General features: G+C 41.2%; 1 long non-coding RNA gene across 1 annotated transcript in view; it reads right to left on the bottom strand.

Annotated features, from left to right (window-relative positions):
* LOC126175138 (uncharacterized) overlaps positions 1-24,031 on the bottom strand; it is an 875,426-nt gene that overhangs the window by 396,253 nt on the left and 455,142 nt on the right. Inside the window, exon 3 of the long non-coding RNA XR_007535529.1 lies at positions 3,750-3,805. This is a non-coding gene — a long non-coding RNA (uncharacterized LOC126175138). The remainder of the gene's footprint in view (positions 1-3,749; positions 3,806-24,031) is intronic.

The raw sequence follows: 24,031 nt of genomic DNA, 5'->3' as shown, positions 1-24,031 counted from the left end.
GCTGCGGTCCGGTCCCAGGTCAACGGGCACGTGAACCTTCCGCCGACCACTGGCGACAACATCGATGTACTGTGGAGACCTCACGCCCCACGTGTTGAGCAATTCGGCGGTACGTCCACCCGGCCTCCCGCATGCCCACTATACGCCCTCGTTCAAAGTCCGTCAACTGCACATACGGTTCACGTCCACGCTGTCGCGGCATGCTACCAGTGTTAAAGACTGCGATGGAGCTCCGTATGCTACGGCAAACTGGCCGACACTGACGGCGGCGGTGCACAAATGCTGCGCAGCTAGCGCCATTCGACGGCCAACACCGCGGTTCCTGGTGTGTCCGCTGTGCCGTGCGTGTGATCATTGCTTGTACAGCCCTCTCGCAGTGTCCGGAGCAAGTATGGTGGGTCTGACACACCGGTGTCAATGTGTTCTTTTTTCCATTTCCAAGAGTGTATATTTTGGCTACAATTACAAGACACTAAGACATTCCCTTAAAACGGTTGCCTACAAACGCATCTGCCAACTACAAATGACTTCAATTCAGAACATCTACAGAATTTTGACGAATAGCAATTGCAGCACATAATATAAAATGCTATCTCGTTGCGAGTGCGTGTGTGTGTGTGTGTATGTGTGTGTGTGTGTGTGTGTGTGTGCGTGCGTGCTTGTGTGTGTGTGTGTGTGTGTGTGTGTGTGTGTGCGTGTGTGTATGCCAGATAGAGAGAGAGAGAATAGACAGAGCTAATAATTCAACAAATAAGAATAATTATTGACGAATGTGGGTGTTCCACGGCCGTAATATATTTTATGTGCGTCGTGTTGAAAAACACACAGGTAGTTGCTCAGCGAATCTTTTTTTGTGCTATCGGCTTGCATCTACAAGGTCACGGTTAAAGCAGGCTCAGACATGGTAATTGGATGTCTCTATAGGCCCCCTGGCTCAGCAGCTGTTGTGGCTGAGCACTTGAAGGATAATTTGGAAAATATTTCGAGTAGATTTCCCCACCATGTTATAGTTCTGGGTGGAGATTTTAATTTGCCGGATAGAGACTGGGAGACAGACGTTCATAACGGGTGGCAGGGACAAAGAATCCAGTGAAATTTTTTTAAGTGCTTTATCTGAAAACTACCTTGAGCAGTTAAACAGAGAACCGACTCGTGGCGATAACATATTAGACCATCTGGTGATAAACAGACCCGAACTATTTGAAAAAGTTAACGCAGAACAGGGAATCAGCGATCATAAAGCGGTTACGGCATCGATGATTTCAGCCGTAAATAGGAATATTAAAAAGGGTAGGAAGATTTTTCAGTTTAGAAAAAGTGACAAAAAGCAGATTTCAGAGTACCTGACGGCTCAACACAAAAGTTTTGTCTCAAGTACAGATAGTGTTGAGGATCAGTGGACAAAGTTCAAAACCGTCGTACATAATGCGTTAGATGAGTATGTGCCAAGCAAGATCGTAAGAGATGGAAAAGAGCCACCGTGGTACAACAACCGAGTTAGAAAACTGCTGCGGAAGCAAAGGGAACTTCACAGCAAACATAAACATAGCCAAAGCCTTGCAGACAAACAAAAATTACGCGAAGCGAAATGTAGTGTGAGGAGGGCTACGCGAGAGGCGTTCAATGAATTCGAAAGTAAAGTTCTATGTACTGACTTGACAGAAAATCCTAAGAAATTTTGGTCTTATGTCAAAGCGGTAGGTGGATAAAAACAAAATGTCCAGACACTCTGTGACCAAAATGGTACTGAAACAGAGCGTGACAGACTAAAGGCCGAAATACTAAATGTCTTTTTCCAAAGTTGTTTCACAGAGGAAGATTGCACTGTAGTTCCTTCTCTAGATTGTCGCATAGATGACAAAATGGTAGATATCGAAATAGACGACAGAGGGATAGAGAAAGAATTAAAATCGCTCAAAAGAGGAAAGGCCTCTGGACCTGATGGGATACCAGTTCAATTTTACACAGAGTACGCGAAAGAACTTGCCCCCCTTCTTGCAGCGGTGTACCGTAGTTCTCTAGAAGAGCGTAGCGTTCCAAAGGATTGGAAAAGGGCACAGGTCATCCCCGTTTTCAAGAAGGGACGTCGAACAGATGTGTAGAACTATAGACCTATATCTCTAACGTCGATCAGTTGTAGAATTTTGGAACACGTATTGTGTTCGAGTATAATGACTTTTCTGGAGACTAGAAATCTACTCTGTAGGAATCAGCATGGGTTTCGAAAAAGACGGTCATGTGAAACCCAGCTCGCGCTATTCGTCCACGAGACTCAGAGGGCCATAGACACGGGTTCACAGGTAGATGCCGTGTTTCTTGACTTCCGCAAGGCGTTGGATACAGTTCCCCACAGCCGTTTAATGAACAAAGTAAGAGCATATGGACTATCAGACCAATTGTGTGATTGGATTGAGGAGTTCCTAGATAACAGGACGCAGCATGTCATTCTCAATGGAGAGAAGCCCTCCGAAGTAAGAGTGATTTCAGGTGTGCCGCAGGGGAGTGTAATAGGACCGTTGCTATTCACAATATACATAAATGACCTGGTGGATGACATCGGAAGTTCACTGAGGCTTTTTGAAGATGATGCTGTGGTGTATCGAGAGGTTGACCCAATGGAAAATTGTACTGAAATGCAGGAGGATCTGCAGCGAATTGACGCATGGTGCAGGGAATGGCAATTGAATCTCAATGTAAACAAGTGTAATGTGCTGCGAATAAACAGAAAGATAGATCCTTTATCATTTAGCTACAAAATAGCAGGTCAGCAACTGGAAGCAGTTAATACCATAAATTATCTGGGAGTACGCATTAGGAGTGATTTAAAATGGAATGATCATATAATGTTGATCGTCGGTAAAGCAGATGCCAGACTGAGATTCATTGGAAGAATCCTAAGGAAATGCAATCCGAAAACAAAGGAAGTAGGTTACAGTATGCTTGTTCGCCCACTGCTTGAATACTGCTCAGCAGTGTGGGATCCGTAGCAGATAGGGTTGATAGAAGATATAGAGAAGATCCAACGGAGAGCAGCGCGCTTCGTTACAAGATCATTTAGTAATCGCGAAAGCGTTACGGAGATGATAGATAAACTCCAGTGGTAGACTCTGTAGGAGAGACGCTCAGTAGCTCGGTACGGGCTTTTGTCAAAGTTTCGAGAACATACCTTCACCGAAGAGTCAAGCAGTATATTGCTCCCTCCTACGTATATCTCGCGAAGAGACCATGAGGATAAAATCAGAGAGATTAGAGCCCACACAGAGGCATACCGACAATCCTTCTTTCCACGAACAATACGAGACTGGAATAGAAGGGAGAACCGATAGAGGTACTCAAGGTACCCTCCGCCACACACCGTCAGGTGGCTTGCGGAGATGTAGATGTAGATGTAGATGTCATAGGTCATCGTGTCTTCAGGTGAATAGAGCTTTATGAGCAATTTTGATCTTATATATTTGTAGATGGTAGATTCTGAAATCGTAATTCACTATACACGCATAAGCTAAGCTGATGTTTTTTGACCTGATGATGTACTTGTTGATGGGTCTAGTATCAGAATACAGAGATTCACTTGGCAGCTATAGGTATTTCGTAAAAGTGACTAGGAATATAAATGTTTTTGCACAATACATGAGGAGTAGCTTGTCTTTCATTGCAATGCTCCCTGTACGACTGTGACAGGCAGTCAGAGAAGGTGGGAGGACGCGGGGAGTCAGATTCTGCATCTTCTGCAGCTGCAGGCGACTTACCTCGCGTCAGCCGATGTACAGTCCTGGGAGGATCCCCAACAGTTACAGTGAGGCGCCTGGAACAACAGGAAAATACACCATGTATTCATGTGGCGCTGGTCTGGGAGGGGACATGAAAAAACAAGAGAAGTCAGGTGAATAGGTGCTGTCGGGTATCAAGAACAGGCTGGCCGATTGTGCTTTGGAACTGTGCACCTCACTACACGGCACTGCACGAGCCACTGGGTAGGTTGCTCACTTAGTACGTTGTCACATACACAGCCGTCGGACTGAATTTAGCGTTAACTAAATGGTAGGGCAGCATTGAGAGGAAGTTTTCTAATATTTTATCATCAGCCAAAAAATCTTCTCTGTTGGTGCTGTTTCCTGGTCTAGCGGTAGAACGCGTGCCTGGAAACCGGAAGGTCGCAGAATCGAATTCCGGTCAGACCACGGAAATTTTCAGTCCGCCTTTAATCTAACCATCACCTCTCAACTACTTGGGGAGTCACCAGGAATGGCACGTGGTTCGGATTCCACGTTGACCCGTAGGTCCCCTTTCGCCTATTGGGTAGCTGGGGTAGTTTAATGACTCGCAGGTAGTCGAAGTGGCTTCCAACTGAAAGACCTTCAGTCGGCCACTGAACCAGTGAAATTATTATTACTGTTTACTTCAGTCAGAGATAAATTCGCAGACTGACTGAACATCAACGTGGTTGTGGTCTACTCTTTTACTAGTAAATAAATGTTCTCGCCTCTACATACTCACTTTATATCTTTTTTTTTTTAAAAAACACGTAAAAGTGATCGTATCGGTTATTCTCTACGTGTGGACCAAGCGTCAACAACAAAAATAATTCAAATGTTAAAGTGGTGAAATAGCTGCCCATATTTTATTTCTTTATTCATCAAGGGATGGTCTTACAGTTAAAACAAATAGCTCAGCAATATACCTGAGAATAGAAGTTTTAGGTATGGTTTTATGAGGGTAGGACAGCTGGCCGGCTGTGGACTTGAGGAAGGAACCATCCCAGCATTCGCCTCAAATGACTGAGGAAAGCCGCGGGAATCCTGTACGGAGCAAACGCCATCCTCCCGAATATGAAATCAGTGTCTTAATAAACGCTCTGCAACATTCGGTTGGTCGTTGTTGTGCAATATTCTCTGCTGATCGTCCTATTTTCTCGAGATAACCTACAATATAAAATACAGTTGTGCTCTTCATTACTGCACAAATCAAGGACAGGGTTGGCTACTCCTGAACCATAAACATACTGGTCCGTCCTCTGCACGTCTCACAGCGCGTTTTTAATGAAAGCTCTTCTCCTTTATGTAGGTGCTAATGAAAGCTTCAGTAAGCTGGAAAGATTACCATATGCACTCTTTCGCTAGGGAAGAACCGGCGAGTGCTTAGTGGCGTCTAAGACCAGTTGTTGGTCTCTCCTCATCTCCAGCAGCTGAGTGGGGATGTCACAACAAATACACTCAAGGAAAAAAATAGCAGCACCAAAAAATAATTAATATGGAGCAATGAAATTTCGCGAATACATTTGGATAGGTAAATTATTTAAGTGATTAACATTCCAAAATCAGAAGTTAATGTAAGACCGGGATAATCCATTGCAAAGGTGAAATACTGGTACGTTAATAACTGGTGTGACAATCAGAATTTTTGAACGCACTCATGCAAACGTTGTGAGATGGAGTTCCATGTCTGTTGCGCTTGCTCTGTCAGTACACGGACAGTTAATACTGTCTGGTATAATGCTGGAGCTGTCACCCGTGAGTCCCATACGTGTTCCATTGGAGACAGATCTGGTGATCGAGCAAGCCAAGGCAACATGTCGACACTCTATAGAGCATGTTGGGTTACAACAGCGGCGTGTGGGCGAGTGTTATCCTGTTGGAAAACACCCTCTGGAATGCTGTTCACGAATGGCAGAACGACAGGTCGAATCACCAGATTGACGTACAAATTTGCAATCATGGTGCGTGGGATAACCAAGAGGGTGCTCCTGCTATCATACGAAATCGCACCCGAGACCATAACTCGATGTGTAGCTCCAGCGTGTCTAGCACGCAGACAGCTTGGAAGCAAGCCCTCAACTGGCCTCCTACTGAACACAGGGCCATCTCTGGCACCGTGCAGAATCAACTTACATCAGAAAACACAACAGATCCCCACCCTGCCCTCAAATGAGCTCACGCTTGACACCAGTGAAGTCGCAGATAACGGTGGTTTGAAGTCAGTGGAACGCATGCTACAGGACGTCTGGCTCGAAGCTGTCCATCAACTAACCGAATTGTAGCAGTTTGCTGTGTCACTGCGGTACCAACTACTGCTCAGGTTGAGCTGCAGATGCAGTGCGATGCGCCACAGCTATACACCAAACACGATGGTCTTCCCTTTCGGTAGTGCCCGGTCTTCTGGTGACCGTACATTCTCTGATCATCGCTGCCAGCAATCATGTACAGTGAAAACATGCAGTATCGCAGGGGAGACATTCAGCTTCTCGTAGCTGTATCACACGACGTCGTTCAAACTCAGTGATGTGTTGATAGCGGCGTCTTTGTTGCCATTAGGGCATTCTTGAGTAACATCAACTCAAAACATCAAATTTCGATGGTAACTGTCTCTCACGACCGTTACAGCGTGTATTTAAAGCAAACTTGATTTGCATCCTCATAGTGGCGCTACTAGCGCCATTCTTGAGTGACTACTGCGAAATTTAAATAGACATCGCCATTGAGATATAGAAACACGCCTACCAACTTTCGTGTACGTCGATAACACCTTCTTGGTGTTGTGACATTTTTTTTCCGTCAGTGTATCTGAATTTAAAATGGGCTCCCTAATCAATATCTGGTGTAATATCAGTAATCCGAAAAGCATATCTAAACGGAAAGATGTTTATCCATTTTTGTAGTGAGGCATGACAGGATCTCATGGTCTGTGATCGTGCTATCCGTCGTCACCACGCCTGAGCTATACTTCAACACGACAACACGGATTCATACACTGCTGCCACCCCGAGGCCCTCGCTCATGGCCATGATCAGCAATATCGCCAGATTTCCCCGATCTAAGATATTCAGAAATTACCAGGACGAAATTCGTAACTCCTCATGTATAGACGCTGTAGGTTACTATTCAAGGCCCATGGGTTGGAATATTGGAGAACACTGTAAGAGATGTCTACACACCACGCCGTGCTATCTCCACAGCTGCCTTCCCGCGCGTTGTTGTGAAGTTCGTTTGTGTCACTATCTGATCAAAGGCGTCCGGGCACCTATTAGCGGACATTTGTAGGCGATGTGTCGACCCTCGCCTTTATGGTTGCTTAATGTCTGGTGGCAACACTTTCAATGATGTCTCTATCTGTGGAGGAATGCCATCCCATTCTTACCCAAGAATCAAAACCAGAGAAGGTTATGACGTTATACGACAGGTTCTCTAGCTGAAGCGTTGCTGCTTCTCTCTCTGAAGCCTGAGATATTTCAATTAGAATTTTCTCAATAGGTCCCGATATGAAGGTGGTAATGATAGTTGATTTATGGGGCGCACAACTACGCGGTTATCAGCGCCCGTACAAATTCCCAACCTTTTCTCAGTACGATCTCGCCACTTTCATGAACGATGACGAAATGATGAGGACAATACAAACACCCAATCATCTCATGGTAGGTGAAAATCCCTGACCCCGCCGGGTATCGAACCCCGATATGAAGAAACAATGAATACAAACAATTTCTACAAAACTTCAGCATCACGAAAGTGAGAGCGCCGATGCCGATAAATAAAGTTAGTCTCTTTTCCGACAAAACGCCGCAAAATACTGGGTAAACGTAGGTCAGTATTGATTTCTAAAATAATTCATCTTGAAAAGTAAACCGTGAGTCGGGGTACATCAGACCATTCAATCGATTGCAATGTTCAGAAATAGATAACCGCTCAGTTAAACAAAATTCTTACGTAGAAATGTATGCAAGAAATAGGAAACGTTCTGCAAATAAATTTCAGGATGAATCGCTTTGTAACAATGAATAAATAACATGAATAGAAAACACGTGACGTGTCCTTGTGTTATACCACCGAACAATCCGCCATCAGTTTTTCCATGTGGCCGCTGAAAGAGTCGAAAAATACGTATAAAATTACACTGAAGCGCCAAAGAAACTGGTATACGCATGCGTATTCAACTACAGAGATATGTAAACAGGCAGCCGGCCTCTGTGGCCGAGCGGTTCTAGGCACTTCAGTCCGGAACCGCATCGCTGCTACGGTCGTAAGTTCGAATCATGCCTCAGGCATGGATGTGTGTGATGTCCTCAGGTTAGCTAGGTTTAAGTAAGTCTAGGGGACTGATGACCTCAGATGTTAAATCCCTTAGTGGTTAGAGCCATTTGAACCATTTTGTAAACAGGCAGAACGCGGCGTTCCGGCCCGCAACGTCTATATAACACAACAAGTGTCTGGCGCAGTTGTTAGATCGACGACTGCTGCTATAACGGCAGATTATCAAGATTTAAGTGAGTTTCAACTTGGTGTTGTTGTCGGGGCACGAGCGATGGGACACAGCATCTCGGAGGTAGCGATGAAGTGGGGATTTTCCCGTACGACCCTTTCACGAGCGCATCGTGAATATCAAGAATCCGGTAAAACATCAAATCTTCGACATCGCTGCGGCCGGAAAAAGAATGGGACGAACGACGACTGACAAGAATCGTTCAGCGAAACAGAAGTGCAACCCTTCTGCAAACTGCTGCAGATTTCAATGCTGAGCCGTCAACACGACTCAGCCTGCGAACCATTCAACGAAACATTATCGATATGGGCTTTTAGAGCCGAAGTCCCACATGTGTACCCTGATGACTGCGCTACACAAAGCTTTACGCCTCGTCTGGGTCAGTTAACACCGATATTGGACTGTTGATGACTGGAAACATGTTGTCTGGTCGGACGAGTCTCGTTTCAAACTGCATCGAGCGGATGGACGTGTACAGGTAAGGAGACAACCTCATGGATCCATGGACCCTGCATATCAGCAGGGGACTGTTGAAGGTGGTGGAGGCTCTGTAATGATGTGGGCCTGTGCAGTTATGTGATATGAGACCCCTGATAGTCTAAATACGACTCTGACAGGTGACACGTACGTAAGCATCCTGCCTGATCACCTGCATCCATTCATGCCTATTGTGCATTCCGACGGCCTTGAGCAATTCCAGCAGGACAATGCGACACACCACACGTCCAGAATTGCTACAGAGTGGCCCCAGGAACACTCTTCTGAGTTTAAACACTTCCGCTGGCCATCAAACTCCCCAGACATGAACACTGTTGAGCATATCTGGGATGCCTCGGAACGTGCTTTTCAGAAGAGATCTCCACCCCTTCGTACTCTAACGAATTTATGGGCAGCAGAATTCACAGTGCCAGTTTCGTCCAGCACTAGTTCAGATGTCAATCGAGTCCATGGCACGTCGTGTCGCGGCACTTCTGCCTGCTCGCGGGGATCCTTCAGGTATCGTTGAAGGTGAGACTTCATTAAATAAACCCATTTTGGAGCAAGATTGCAAATATGATTTATTTCGAACCAGCAAAGGACAGTGCCACTAACGTGCTCACAGCTCGACATCAGACAGAGAAAAGGCGCACATATGGGAAAGAAAAGAAACTGAAGATAGCTATTTTCATATATTAAAAAATTGATAGTGCAACTTCTCGATGCTTCTATGTCAGTGGTCTCTTAATTACAGTCTCTGGCCACTATAGTACAGTTATTATTCTGACACTTTGTTATTTCAGAAGAGAAAAAAAGAAAAAAATACAATGTATTGTTTTTAATGTACAGTCACATACACATATTCAAATGCTTGACGCTTGTATATCCCATACCAAAATATGTAATGTTTTAGAGCGAAGTTGACGTTCTCACTCATCGCAAATGTATTCATCTGTGTTGACGTCAGGACTGTGCGTAGGTCAGTCCATTTAAGGAATATTGTTGTCCACAAACCATTGCCTCATATGTGCGCTTAATGACAAGGTGCATTGCCATGCTGATACAAACATCCATTGTCTCCGAAGTGTTGGTCTTACATACGCAGTACAGCTGCTGTAAAACGTGTTGCTATCCTACTGCAGTTAGCATTTTCTTTAGCGCAGTAACGGGGCCACACACAAATCACGAGAAGTGGCCCGTACCTTAACACCAACTCCACCGTACTTCGCTGTTCGCACTACACATGACGGCAGTGAACGTTATTGAGGCATTTGCCAAAACAGAAAGTATCCATCGGATTGCTACAGGGTATAACGTGCTGCATCACTCCAGATCATTCGTTTCGTACACTGCCCAGCGGAGTCCCCTTTACAACATGTAGATCGTCACTTAGTACTGACTACAGTGTGGCTTACGAGCAACTGGTACAAGATCGTGCACCATTTTTTTTTCTCTGGAACGGTGGTAGCACTTCGGAACTCAGGGGTGATTCCTTGCGCTGACTTTTTGCGAATGTTTACAACCATCTTTCGGATGCACGACGGTCCCTGTTCTTTAGCGCGTGAGGTCTCCCTGGTCTCGGTTTAGTTGCAATTTTAAAATTTTAGAAAGCGTTGTGTAATTGGAGCAAAGCAGCGATCGGTACAAAATGCTAAAAAATGAAATAAAAACATTCTCGATCGCGTTTTCAGATTTTTATTCGTTATCAACCGGTTACGACCCTTTCTTCAAATCATAAAATAGACTAAACCAGTCAACGCAGCATATCTCACCCATGATGAGTTGTCAATGATGTAATGCTGTAGGCGATGCGCGGAGCTTGCAGTATATAATCTCGACTAAAGTTGCCTTACTCACAAGTGACGCTCCTACTTGTACGTATCTCGCTCCGTCTGCCGCCACCATAATGGGTACAACATCGTACTTTTGAATTATTGTAACTTATATTTCAGACAAAGTTTAGCCACACTGAATATATATTATTACCGTTTTGCAGCGGGTGAAAATCCTGAAGTTGGTCTGAGGGAAGGGCCTAAACCGGTTGCTGACGAATAAAAACCTGAAATCACTATCGAGATTTGATTTTTAGTTGTGGTTATTCCTTCGTGGTTCAAATGGTTCAAATGGCTCTGAGCACTATGGGACTTAACTTCTGAGGTCATCAGTCCCCTAGAACTTAGAACTACTTAAACCTAACTAACCTAAGGACATCACACACATCCATGCCCGAGGCAGGATTCGAACCTGCGACCGTAGCGGTCGCGCGATTCCAGACTGTAGCGCCTAGAACCGCTAGGCCACTCCGGCCGGCATTCCTTCGCGTTTCCACTTCACTATCACATCACTAACTGCCGACTTGGGCAGCTTTGTAACGGTAGAAAACTCAGTGATGGATTTGTTATTCAGTGACTGTGCACGTTCGAGGTCACTAGGCTCTGCTGACTCACACATATTACTCTTTCTGCTTCTCTACTGTTAATACGGTACCACCCGCCTCCTTTTATACTGGCGGGTCCGGCCCTGGTAACATCTAGTGGTCAGTTCCAACATAGAAAAATGTCCTATTCTGGCAACAAATACTTTATGAGCTGTGGGCCACAATACTTGTGTCCACGTATCGATATCGGTCAGTACTCAGTACTGTAGGCCGTGTCCCCGCTGGCGTCCATTGCTGATTTGTTACTGATTCTACTGGTCGCTGTATACTTCGACCACTGACTGGTACGCCATTGTCAGATAGTCTCATACGTCAACCTTTTTCCATTGAGTACGTATCGCTTTCAGGTTGTGCTGTCATCAGAACAACAGTACTGGATTGGTGGACTGTGAACAAGACAAAAAATGAACTGCAGCCGTGCTGCTCTGTGCAGCAGACAACAGACATTGTATTCTGCTTTGCTGTGACTAACAGCGTCAATCGACAGGAACGTGACGTGCACGCCGAACTCTGTAATGACGCAGTAAATCCTACAACGACAATACACTCTCCGATGTTTTTATTATGTGTGTTATGTTCCATTCTGTACGTCAAGTGATTTGCTTTAATTATGTGTACATGTGCAGTTCATTGAACTGTATGATTTCTAGGCACATATACGTATAGTTACACATAAAATGACGCCACACACACACACTAAAGTGACAACACAGCTTATCAAGGGCAAATCACACATTCTTTCTTTTACAGAAATATTATTTCAAAGTTTAATGCCTGCAGCACGAAACACGTAAAGAGCGGTGTGAAGCAGCGTACTAGCACATATGTTAGCAAATATCTCGGGTTCGTTTTGCATTACAATTTCATTGAGATTAATACTGCGTTAATGTCATGGGTTCGTGTAGACAAATATTATTGTGTGGTATATTTATCACTAATCATTTCGGAGTAAGGTAATATTTGGGATTTTACGTAGCTAAGATAAAAGATAGCTGTTATGTGACAACCACAAGAATTTAATGAAACCTACTATCAACCTTTGCAAGTAAATTTAAATGAGATTGAAGTTAATTTATATCATTAAAATACAAACTTTGTAAGTTATTTCTGCAGATCTGTGCTGTTTTATTGGCAATATTCAAATAAAACGTTGCGGCTGTGCAAATGGCCGGAAACTATCAGTCATATGCTCGCGCTGTGTTATGTATTCTGATATTCTAAAAAAATAAGTTATTAGTTTCCTAACATGTAGGGATCCTACAGATACATAAACCAAGATTTTAAGAGCAAATGGAAACATATACTTAACCAAAAATGCAACATATGTTCACTTATAATGTCTCTCACGTGTATCCTCATCCAGGATCAAGACCAGAGTAAGTAATCAAATAAAATCGTTTGAGTGTTTCACAGTTATTAATATTTTTAATATAGAACGAAGAATAATATACAAAATATATCGATATTGTTTCTAAATACTATTATGTTGAATAAATGTTTCTTCTGTAGATTTTTACGTACGTCTTTCAAGAACCATAAAAGTCTTAATTCATGGCACTGTTCTTAATTGCATATAAATAATTACTATTCACCCCAGGGCAACTATAACACTAACGTGCCGTGAAACACGCTAATGTTACCCTCTGAGAGGATTTCGAAGTTCGACGTCGCGTGTGTCTAATGGACAAAGGTATCGGACTATAATTTCGAATTAGGTGAAAATAACAGAAAAACAAAACGGGCTTTAACCTTGGGAGTTAACGACAGTGGTAATATCGTAAATGAATGAAAAAAGTGAACGGTCGCCAGCCCAATTAGGCACATTAATTTGGAAATACATATATTGAGAAAATTGGATATTAGTCATTAAAGTTACTTTTGTTGAGATTTTCATTTGAATAGCAAACAGGATAAAAACGGACACAGTGCACTCTGTACTGTGTGCGGCAGCAGTTACCAATAACACACACACACCAGCAGATTATGAGGAGCAAATCTGCACCGAGCTCATACTAATGACAGCCAGACTCAAGAGCATTACTTAACCAAATACTGAAACGTCACTGCATGAATTGCAGGACTAAATTTGTACATGAGGGGATAATGTCTTGACTGACATGAAGAAAACACATATAAACCGTGAATAACATCTTAAATACATTGTTTAAGCTCCTCTACATACAGTAGTTTTCCTTAGTAACAGTAAAAGTTCAATTTTTTCTTAATAGGTGGAGAATATGATGAGGACCCATAAACTAGTATAGTTCCACTACTCAAAGATCTTTGATTATTGCAATAGTAAAGACTGACTCTAAAAGCTAGTCATTCACTTAAATTACTTTGCAACACAGTAAGATACAACACTGGGCTTAATTACCTTCAAAAAGGAACCTTTCATGATGAGTACCAAAACTGTACCTTCTTTTAATATGTGCATGATTCTACTTCTAACAGCACTACCATAAATATGTTCATTAAAGATTTATACATACTTGAACTTTAATTACATGTGAAGCAGGTATTCTTTGCAATAATATTTACACAATCTAGCACTGTAATGATACAAAACTATATTTTTTATAATAAACTAAGGATACTGTAGCAAAAGCCTATCCAACTTCACTTTTGTGGTTTTAGCTTTTAAGTAATTAAGGTTTTCACTTCCCTATTAATTGATCTTTGAATTTTTGTACTAAAACTTCCTACCTTAACAGTTTCACTTGAAGTAGTTCATTAACAAAACATCCAAATGTTACTCTCACTTTAACGTTTACTAATCCTTTTACTTTAGACAAACAATTATTCATAAACACATGAATGTAACAATTGTTCATGCAAATCAGGATAATCGGTTTTAGTAGCACTTAGATGAGGACATTGCTTAGGTTCGTGATCAGGATTGAAATTATGGTTCTAGACACTACTCTATGTTCTATGTGATTAGTATTGAAACAACACACAAATTAACTGGTCCATGCCCATGTACAATTACCTAACTGAATGTATGAAGTTCGTGAAGCAGTGGGGAAGATTGGTGGCAGGCTCAATGGCGGCTAACTGTACTCACGGCTCTTCATGTGCGAATGTTCTTTAAACTCTCTTCTTAACGTCGGATTTTCAACAGATTAGAGCCATTTTATTACGCCGTGAATACCAAATAATAGCAGATCCACATCTGAGGCAAATCTCTCCCAATGCAGCTTCCAATTACCTCTCTCGGCACCGTCGAAGTGCACCGTGCTATGACAGCCACATACTGCGTGTCGTTCACACAAAGGAGCCACTCAGTTCGACCGCCAAATCCACCTTTTACAACGCGCCATGCCTCTTTCGTTGCGGAGGGACTTCCCTACAGCGTTTACAAATATGAGTGCCCTAAACATGAACCAGCTTTTAACAAACATGTTCTTTTTCATAAACATATTCATATTATATTAATTTAAAATTTCAACTTATTCTTTTGCTTTATTCATATATACATTACAAAACTATAATTTTCTTGCCATATATCAAGGAGTTTAAACAACACACAATACACACTTCATAGATTGTAGATACACAGTTACGTAACATAAACCTAGTCCTAATCGATATAATGTTACACAACCAGTACACACACACACACACACACACACACACACACACTGCGTAAAGTGATACATAAAATACTTATCTTCGATTCATGTGACGAATTTTAAATAAGTTATCTGAACTATTTCAATCCATATTCCGGCGAGATACAAACCTAACAGATAGTGTCACCTGCTAGTAGTGTAGGGAGCTAGTTGATAAATGTTTTAGTTTTCTTTCTGAGTAAAGCGGTAATTAAATTTTGAAGTAGAAGTACGTAATTATTTTATTACGTCTGCAGGAGAACTAGAGCGGTTAGGCAAAGACTTTAATTAATTTAAAAGCTTCGGGTAGTGGTGTGTGTTCGGCCGGAAATGTGGTGGTGTGTGTGTGCTTGGAATGAAGCGTTATGAAAGTGTGCTGTCTGGAAGGGCAGAACGCTTTGTCGTAATTGCAGTGGCGGTATATTAAGAGGGGAAGGAGAAATTTATTGCGCTGTACGGTCAGATGTAAACGTGATACAGAAGATGCCACGAAATTCGCTGCATCAACGTGAACAGCGCATCGACCGAGCTAAGTTTATCAAGAAACTTGTAGAAAAGTGAAGTCCCTCCTTGACTTTTTGATCACATTTTTACTTTAGATAATTAAATGTAATTTCAGTAAAATTGGATTTTTTATTCAAACATTTCTTTTCAAGTTTGTCGTAAGATAGTATATAAGGAATACCTACTTTGAAGTGATATTCAGCAGGGGCTTTCACTACATTTTACTTTTCGCTTATTTTCTGGCAGTCTTACTTATAACTGTGCAGTCGTATTGAAATCCTTACTATTGAAATCCTTTACTATAGTAGCAGTGTTGCATTGCGCATGATTTGTAATAAAAACTGAATGAATGTGTGCTTGAATATATTATTATAATTATTTGCCATTCGATTATATCTTGCAATGTTGTTATGCTTTGCGATAGGAATATGTACCAGTGATACTGCTTTCGTCAAGCTTCCGTTTATCACGTCAATAACTATCACAATAACAATTTGTACATTATATTTGGACTGTTGAGCTCCGTGGCTGTGGATAATGATAATTTATTGTAAAAATACAGCAACCAGCCACTTTTTAATGCGTTTTATTTACGCCAATATGCATTTCGGGTTTGCACCCATCTTCAGCTGGCAAATTACATGGATCTTCAGTAACTACAGTAGTACAATCTCGACAGCAGTTTGGATGCTGCAGCAGGCCTGTGCAAAAGCAACGATTGCAATCATTTACTTCAATTTCGCGAGTTTAAAGTTACGCACTATCAGTTGTTCACTTTACTTACATTCTCGTCTCCTTGTTTTTTCTTGGCTTTTCTTCTTTCTTGCAACAACACAAACACTTTTTATCACGTATTTTACACAGGCGCACTGCGTTATCCGCCATGTTGTCGACTGACAGTTTTTGTTTACATACAAATGGTTTATCTATGGACAGAGTTATATTTTTTTCCGAAAGTTTCGAGGTTATAAGATAAGCTACTGTTTTCTAAACATTGACTTGGGTGACAGACGTATTCTAAGTACAATGCACACAATTTTTTTTTTGTAGTATTGAAGATACTAAGGTAACATAACACATTTATTCAACGCAGTAATTCATACATTTACAATATAACAAAGATACAATTAAGATTTTTATGTTTTTTGCTATTACATGCATTTGTTAGGTTTATATTAGATTATGTTATTACTTGATTGTGCTTAGTGAGTGGTTGGATAAGTAGAGTGTGGAAGTTTTTCAGAAATATTCGGTTTGGTAGCTCTGTTTGGTCGTTAAGTATGTCAGAAGGGGATGCATGTTTATGTGAATAAATTTCGATTTCTTCTAGGAGGTTCATTCATTTTCCTTTGTTGGCTAGGTGGAGGACTTGTAGGTTATGGGATATGTCTGTTACTTGATGCTCTTCTTCTGCTACATGTTGGGCGAATGTGGATTTATTTAAGTTTTTTAAACGAAGAGCATCCATGTGTTCTCGAAACTGTATGCTGAAGTTTCTCCCTGTTTGGCCTATGTATGTTTTTGGACAAGAGTTGCAGTTAAGTTTGTATATTCCTGATTGATTGTACAGTTTGGTATTATTTTTAATGTTATGGATAGCTTTGTCCTTTATTTTGTTATTTGTATAGTAGCTGCTTTTGATATCTGTTCCTCGGAACAGCTTTGCTATTTTATATGACAGCTTTCCTACAAATGGCAAGCTTACATATTTTTCTTTTGGCTGTGTTGTGGCATTATTTAATGTTGTTTTGTTATTGTATTTGTTTATGTGGGGATTTATCTTAGAGTTTAGTTCATCTATTAATTTCGGATTGTAACCATTATTGTAAGCAATTGCTTTGATGGTGTTTAGTTCTTCTATTTGGTCAGCTGGTTCTAGTGGTATTTTGTGCATTCTGTTTAGCATTGCTCTGTATGAAGCCGTCTTATGTTTATCTGGGTGGCAGGATGATTTATTAATTGTGTTATCTGTGTATGTTGGTTTCCTGTATACTTGAAACTTGTGTTTGTTGTTGGAGCTACTTATGCTGAGATCCAGAAAATTTAAACCTACTTCTGTCTGGTGTTCTACAGTGAAGATGATGTTCTGATGCATTTTATTCATTTCTTTTGCAAGGTTATCAATTTCTTCTGCTGTGCCATCAAATAAGATTATTATATCATCAACATACCTTTTGTAATAAATTACCTTGTTTACTATCTGGGGGTTTTCTTTAAAAAATTTACATTCTAAGTTATTGATGAAAATATCTGCAAGCAAACTGGCAAGGCAGCTACCCATAGCCAGGCCGTCTTTCTGCTGGTACATTTTGTTATTAAAAGAAAAATAGTTGTGTGATAGTACTAGTGTTAATAGATCAATGAATTCATATATTTCTGGTAATGCCAAATTTTTATGTTTAAGTAAATTGTTTTTAATTATTTCTATTGTTTCTTTGACCGGTATGTTTGTGTAGAGGTTTGTGATGTCAAGTGCTGCGAACCTAGCAGTATCAGGAATCTGAATTTCCTTTAGAGAATTAATAAGTTCATAACTGTTCTTTACTGAGTATGTCTCTTCAAATTTGAATGTGTTGCTAAGGATCTCATTCAGTTTCTTGCTGATTTTATAAGTTGGGCTGCTCCGAGAATTAACAATTGGACGTATGGGACAGTTAACTTTATGGGTCTTGGGTTGTGCTCATAGACGTGGTGCATAAGGGTTCATAACAGTGCATTCATGTATATCTTTTGTATTTAAGAGGAAATCACTTTTTTTCATCATATTTTTAAGTTTGTTCTGTAACTTAAGAGTGGGATCAGACTGAATTTCTACTATATTATTGTTACTGAAAAATTCAATGGTTTTTCTTACATATTCACTTTCATACATTTCAACAATAGCATTGCTTTTATCTGCTTTTACTACTAAAGCTTTACTGTCGCTTAGTTTCTTATTAACACTTTTAAGTATTGTAGTGTCATGGTGCTTTATACTATTATTATTATTTGCTTTCTCTATTTGTTTGGTGATAAAATTGTTAACTTTGTGACCTATGGCAATCTGATCATTCTGAGTTAGTTTTGCAGTATCACAGGCTATTTTGGTGCCTACTATTAATTCTTTAATAGTATTTTCAGCCTACATTACATTTATCCGTCCTCTGCTGGAATATTGCTGCACGGTGTGGGATTCTTATCAGGTAGGATTGACGGAGGACATCGAAAAGGTGCAAAGAAGGGCAGCTCGTTTCGTGTTATCGTTCCATAGGGGTGAGAGTGTCACTGATGTGATACGTGAGTTGGGATGGCAGTCACTGAAACAAAGGCGGTTTTCTTTGCGGCGAGATCTATTTACGAAATTTCAATCACCAACCTTCTCTTCTGAGAGCGAAAATATTTAGTTGACACTTACCTAAGTAGGAAGAAATGATCATCATAATAAAATAAGAGAAATCATAGCTCTAACGGAAAGACTTAGGTGTTCCTTTTACCCACGTGCCATTCGAGAGTGGAATGGCAAATAAGTAATTTGAAAATGGTTCGATGAACCCTCTGCCAGTCACTTAAGTGTGAATTGCAGAGTAACCATATAGATGTAGATGTAGATACTCACTGACAAATCTCTTAATTAAGCAGCAAATCCCGATTGCTGCCTTAAAACTGTATCTGATAAAAATTTTCAACAGGCTGTTCCATCTACTTTCGGGCGTGGGATCATTTTTGTCATCAGGGCGAGGGAAGGTGGTAAACCTCTCACAGTTCACCCCGTGGGCAATTCTGGCGCCTAGCGGATCGTCCGCAAGGAAGTTAGCGAAGAAGTGTAACTGCCTAAGGAAGTTCTGAACGAGCAGTTACCTTATCCACATCATTCACCGTGTGTAAAAGCTTCCTGCCACACCACGAGACCACCACGCCAGATCACAGTTCTACCAGTGAACTGCAAGACGTAATGCTCAACATCTGCAGTCCTTAGGTTTCATTTCATTTTCGGAGCAGGACAGATCCAAGCAGAATCAGATAATTAATTGACACAAGAGTGACTTGTGGACAAATACAAATCCTTGAGCGAGTATGGATGCATGGCAGGTGGTGCGCCTTACAACGAATGTGTGAGCGGGTACTGTGTCTGACGAATTCGTGGGATAATGCACTTTACCAGGCAAATTAACAGGTGCTGTTTACCACAGTTTTCTGCGTGAAAAATTTCCCCGGCTGTTGTAGAACTCAACATCTGCAGAAAGTCAGAGGATATGACTTAAGTGCTATGGGGCAGCACCGCATTCTCTATACCTCGTGTGACACTACACGATACAAATGTTTAATGAGTGATGGACTGCTCATCGTTATCCAATAGCATCGCGTCTCAGTTCAAAAGACTTTAATCCCTCATATTTGGGCTATGTGGTCACTTATAGATATCGCCGTGTTCCACACTCATGCACATGTGGCAGAAGAGTGTATCCTATCGATGTGAACACGTCAGAGGGCAACCAGTTGTGTTTGCACGGGTTTATGGTTCTACATCTACTTCTATATGCAGGGAAGCCACCTTAAGTTGTCTAGTGGAGGGGGCGGCGGGTAGGAGGCTGTTGAAGGATGCGTAGGAATGAATGGTAATCACATTGAGAAGCTCCTGTAATGTCAACTGAAAGATAGTCATTGCAGGACAGAAAAGTCCATAGTACACAAAACAGGACCGAATACTGTTGCAGAAGCAACAAAGAGAGTGCGACAAATTTAAAAGAACACAAAACCCTCAAGATCGGCAGTGTTTTACAGAAGCTCGAAATTCAGCGCGAACTTGAGTGCGAGAAGCTTTTAATAGGTTCCACAACGAAACTGTCTAAAACCCGGACAGAAATTCCAAAGAGATTCTGGTCATATGTAAAGTACCCCAGTGGGAAGACGCAATCAGTACCTTCACTGCGCGATAACAATGCTAATGTCACTGATGACAGTGCCACTAAAACAGAATTACCAAACACGGTTTTCGAAATTCCTTCACCAATGAAGACTAAGTAAATATTCCTGAATTACAATCAAGAACAACTGCAAATACGAGTAACTTAGAAGTAGATATCTTCGGCGCAGCGAAGCAGCTGAAACCACTTTATAAATGTAGTATACAACACACAACTGCTAGTTTGCTTCTAAAATTCATGTGTTAATGGAATTCATGAAATGCTCTCCACATGAGACGTGGCCATTATTTAAGTAATGACAGATGTAATGTTGTGACTTAAACTGTTTTAACCCTTAATTCGTGAAGACGGTCTGTGACCGAAACCGGTGGATATTTGTGTTTAAAATGAAAACAGTTGATAGTCAAACACGCTCTTTATACATTACTTGACAATTGTTGATAGCCACCTTCCAAATATGCTTAATACAATATGGGACATTTTCTTCTTTTGTAAACATCTTGAATGAAAAATTCGGTGTGTTTGCTTATGTGTGTTTTCGTTCCAGCATAGGTCTGGAACGTCCAAGGCAATGACAAGAAACCTTTTCGTAGCCGCTGGGATAACTGGTGACCGGCCTTATGACAGTTCACACATGTACGGTTATGCAGACGGAGACTGCAATGTAGAGATTTGGTAAAATGACCGGAACTGTGGTGTCGATCACGGTAAAGAAATCTCAAGAATTTGTTTCTTCTTCCACCTAGGGGGAAAACTAGAAATATTCTATACCATCGCGTTTTGCCATAAAACACTATTACAAGGAATTTGTAAAGACTTACTACGAGTTTGTGGCTGCAACTCGCTTGAAGTTGCAGACAGGCACAACTAGAACACTTCTACACATTTAACTGTTGGCCAGTGCCTTCTTTAGAAAAGGAAACACAAAAACATTCATTTACACAAGAAAGCACAACTTACGCACACACAAACGCCATCTCCAGCAGCTCGTATCGCAACGATACATAAATAAAAGTAAGATCACAGAACGAAAACGAATCAGGATCCACGTTTCCCGTAAGAAGACATTCAGAGAAACAGATATGTAGTCAAGCATTCTGCAAAGCAGTGCGACAACATTATTGTATGAACCGACGCTAAACATGTAAACTTAGATGAAGCAGTGAAAATCTATGGAAACATGTATGGAGGAACGGAAATATTTGTATGAGATAGCAATTTAACATACTCTTCGCTTCTCTTCTTTGTTTATCGTATCAAGTTTTAAATAGGGAAACGATAAAGCACTCTATAAGCTTGCCGACACTGAAGTAAGAAAATATAATACAGAGACATGAAATAAAAAAAAACAACAAATTGAGTGAAGAAAGATAGGCAGTGTGGCAGTAGAATTCCCTGTTTTGTTGTTTTAAGAATTAAGCACGTCATCACCATCTTTTTTGAATGTCCCGACTTGGAAGGTGATCAACGATCACTGTGAAAATACTACTAGCACTACAAATCAATTTTTATTGAATAATTTGTGGCAATTACAGGACAGACCATAAAGAAAACATTAAAAATAGTTCAGATTATTGGCAATGAATAGGACACTAACTGACCCAGTAGACCCAAGGCGAATATTGTGAACGTGTGCTTCCTCCGCAATTTTCAGTGAAGAATTCTTCTCGGGATATCATCCAAATAAACTTGGTTTTTATCGCGGGAAGGGTTCTCCGGAGCAGATATTGTGTGGGCTGGACTAGTAGGATGGGTGGATAGTTACAGATGGTTAGAAGAGCATAGAGATGGACTTCGAGAGCAAACGACGGCTCCCACCTCAGTCGATCAGATTAGCTGTCTCTCAGGGTATGGCCTGCAGCCGTCTCCAGTAGGGAGACCGTGGTAATTGGATGAAAATGAGGAGGCGGAAAGGCAAGCAACAGTTAACACTCTCAGTACGATGAGGAGGAGTTTAGAACCACCAGGCTCACAAAAAGTACCCTTCCCCTACATCGCGTAGTTTATCTGCCCTTAAACTTTTAATGTGCTCCGGTAGCAGCATATTTCAGATACTATCGCGCCATTTCTTCTCCGACGAGTCGCTTGCAATCGAGTTTCGATCCTATACTGTTCCTTCACTCAAAGGTCTCTTTTCGGTATCTTCCCCCTCAGTTTTATGTTAGTGCCTCACACCACCATCTCCTTTTCTTCCACTGCATCAATCCGCTGTCTTTACCCGTCATTTTCTTCGTCAACAATCATTTTTTCAGTACTGAGCAATCCGTAGTCCTTAGTTGCTACTTATCCTCCTTTCTGCTGCTCCTCACTGCTTTTGCTTCTTGCTTATCCTAAACCGGAATTTATGTACGCCTCCAATGCGATTCTTTTTTAGATATTCATCACGTCTAATCACTTTTTAATCACAACCGAGGAAATACTGGTCAAGAACTTAATGAGAACTGAGAGTCATTATTTTATCTATTCATGAGAATGTGTAATAATCTGCAGGTGCTTTTAACTGAATTATGTTGTTGAAACGAAAGCAGTTATTGTATCTCATTTTTGAACACGTCTCCTAATGCAGATGTTTTTCGATGGTATATTAAGGATCAGCAGTGTAATTATATTGCCAGAGCGATTTTTATGGTACAGGGTGATCCAGCTAAACCGTTCACCTGCTATATCTCCTGGACCATTTAAGATACCCTAATTCTGTTTCCACCCAAAATGAAATGTGAAGAAGTACTCACTCCCTACAGAAGTTCTGCATCGTTGCTGACCTCATCTAGCGACTGCTGAACAACTTACATTAATCGCAGTTTCAAACCAAAAACAAATTTCATGGAGCCAATTGATATACCAAAATCAACAGCAAACTTTTTGATTGTGATTCGGAGCTCTATCATAATCAATTATCTCATTTTTTCCACCGTTTCTTCAGCTAATGACATGCTGGGGTATTCAGGGTGTTCGCTATCTTCCACGTCTTCAGGGTGTCCTCCCAAATGCTTATTACACTCGTAGTCCCCTGTTTCAGTCATAGGCGACTCACCAATAACAATAATTCGATTTATAGATCTTTGTTGTGCTTTGTTTAGTTCTTACAGCAAAATTTAATACAAGTTCACTAATCCATGTATATACAAAAAAATACTTAATTATTTGCTGTGAAGCCATCGTACAACCGTCTCATGAATCAGTACTGAGAACCTTAGCCGGCCGCTGTGACTGAACGGTTCTAGCCGCTTCAGTCCGGAACCGCGCGACTGCTACGGTCGCAGGTTCGAATCCTGCTTCGGGCATGGATGTGTGTGATGTCCTTAGGTTAGTTAGGTTTAAGTAGTTCTAAGTTATAGGTCACTGATGACTTCAGATGAGAAGTCCCATAGCGCCAGAGCCATTTGAACCATTTTGAGAACCTTACGCAGTAGTTGTCTAAACTGTGATTTATTTACCACAAGATGTATCGGGAGTACAATACATTATTATCAGGTGCTATAAAAGGGAAGAAGTAAATCAATAGTCACAATACTACACATAAAACGACTTAAATATCTATACTGTCTTGCGGTATAACATACCTTGGCGTTTCGATGGCATTAAGCACCTTCAAAAAACAGTATCAAACATGAATTTTGAAACATAGAACTCTTCCTGAACGTCTCATAAGGCTATACTCTCATAATAATACTCCCATAAGGCTCGGCTGCAAACTAAATGCAGCTACCTTCACCTACCAAAAATAGTACTGTCCTTTGATGCCTGTATCACAGCTCCCAACGATGGAGCTGTCTATCGTATAATCTATGGACAATATGTCAAGTGCTAGCAAATCCTAAAACCAAATACTGCATATAAGT

The sequence above is a fragment of the Schistocerca cancellata genome, chromosome 3, assembly GCF_023864275.1.
Source record: "Schistocerca cancellata isolate TAMUIC-IGC-003103 chromosome 3, iqSchCanc2.1, whole genome shotgun sequence".
NCBI classification, from domain to species: Eukaryota; Metazoa; Arthropoda; class Insecta; order Orthoptera; family Acrididae; genus Schistocerca; species Schistocerca cancellata.
The sequence above is the reverse complement of the archived record's forward strand: the minus strand, read 5'-3'. Positions and strand labels throughout refer to the sequence as shown.